Below are 1,357 nucleotides of genomic sequence, written 5' to 3'. Positions count from 1 at the left end.
TCGCTGCCCTTTCTTCTGTTTCCTTATCTCTTCTCCTCCTCATACACGAACGTTATCGCTTCCTCCTGAAAACATACCCATTCTTATAGAACTAGCCAAATTACCCGCGCGTTGCTGCGGGCAAATGATGATCATTTTAATTTTGATAGAATTTGTGGGGGAAAGTTACATGTATCAATATAACTCAATGGAAAAGGTAACAAAAAGGAAATGTTAAGAAAGTGAGAAAAAATCTATTTGAGGAGGGAGACGCCCTTTGGAAATAATATATATTCATCCAAGTAGCCTGGGTTATGGTGAATATATATGGTTTTTGGGGGAGTTCGCGAACAAACAGACAGATAGACGCAGGCTACTACTTTATTATAGTAGATACAAATGAAAGGTAGTTATCAAAGTATGTTAGGTTATAATATTTCAGAATATATATGGTTATAGGGATCTATCTGCAAAAACCTAGGAGTTCGTAAATAATCCCTAAATTAACCATACCCTACCTAACTTTAACCCTTAACCCTAACCGAAATATATATGTATATATATATATATATATATATATATAGATATATATATAAATAGATATATAAATAGATATATATATATACATATATATATATATATATGTATATATATATATATGTATATATATATGTATATATATATATATATATATATATATATACTGTATATATTTAGAAATGAAATATAGTTATCCAAGTACCTGGAGTGATAGGGTATCAGAATATATATGGTCATGAGGATCTATCTCCAAAACCCTACTAGGAGGTCGTGAACAAACAAACAAACAAATAAGACAGACAGACATATGAAAGATAGTTATCCGAGTACCTTGGGTTATAATGTTTCAGAATATATATGGTTATAGAGGTCTATCTGCAAAAACCTAGAAGGATTTCGTGAATAACCCCTAACCTAACCATACCCCACCTAACTTTAACCCTTAACCCCAACCAAAATATATATATACATATATATATATATATATATACATACATATACATATATATATATTATATATATATATATATATATATATATATATATATATATTTTAGAAATGAGATATATTTATCCAAGTACCTGGAGTGATAGGGTATCAGAATATATATGGTTATGGGGGTCTATCTCCAAAACCCTAGGAGGAGTTCGTGAACAAATAAACAAACAAACAGACAGACAGACAAATGAAAGATAGTTATCCAAGTACCTTGGGTTATAATGTTTCAGAATATATATGGTTATAGGGGTCTATCTGCAAAAACCTAGGAGGAGTTCGTGAATAATCCCTAACCTAACCATACCCCACCTAACTTTAACCCTTAACCCTAACCATTTT

This window comes from Oratosquilla oratoria, chromosome 40 (assembly GCF_046742065.1).
Source record: "Oratosquilla oratoria isolate Oo_2021 chromosome 40, ASM4674206v1, whole genome shotgun sequence".
In the NCBI taxonomy this organism is placed as follows: domain Eukaryota; kingdom Metazoa; phylum Arthropoda; class Malacostraca; order Stomatopoda; family Squillidae; genus Oratosquilla; species Oratosquilla oratoria.
The sequence above is the reverse complement of the archived record's forward strand: the minus strand, read 5'-3'. Positions refer to the sequence as shown.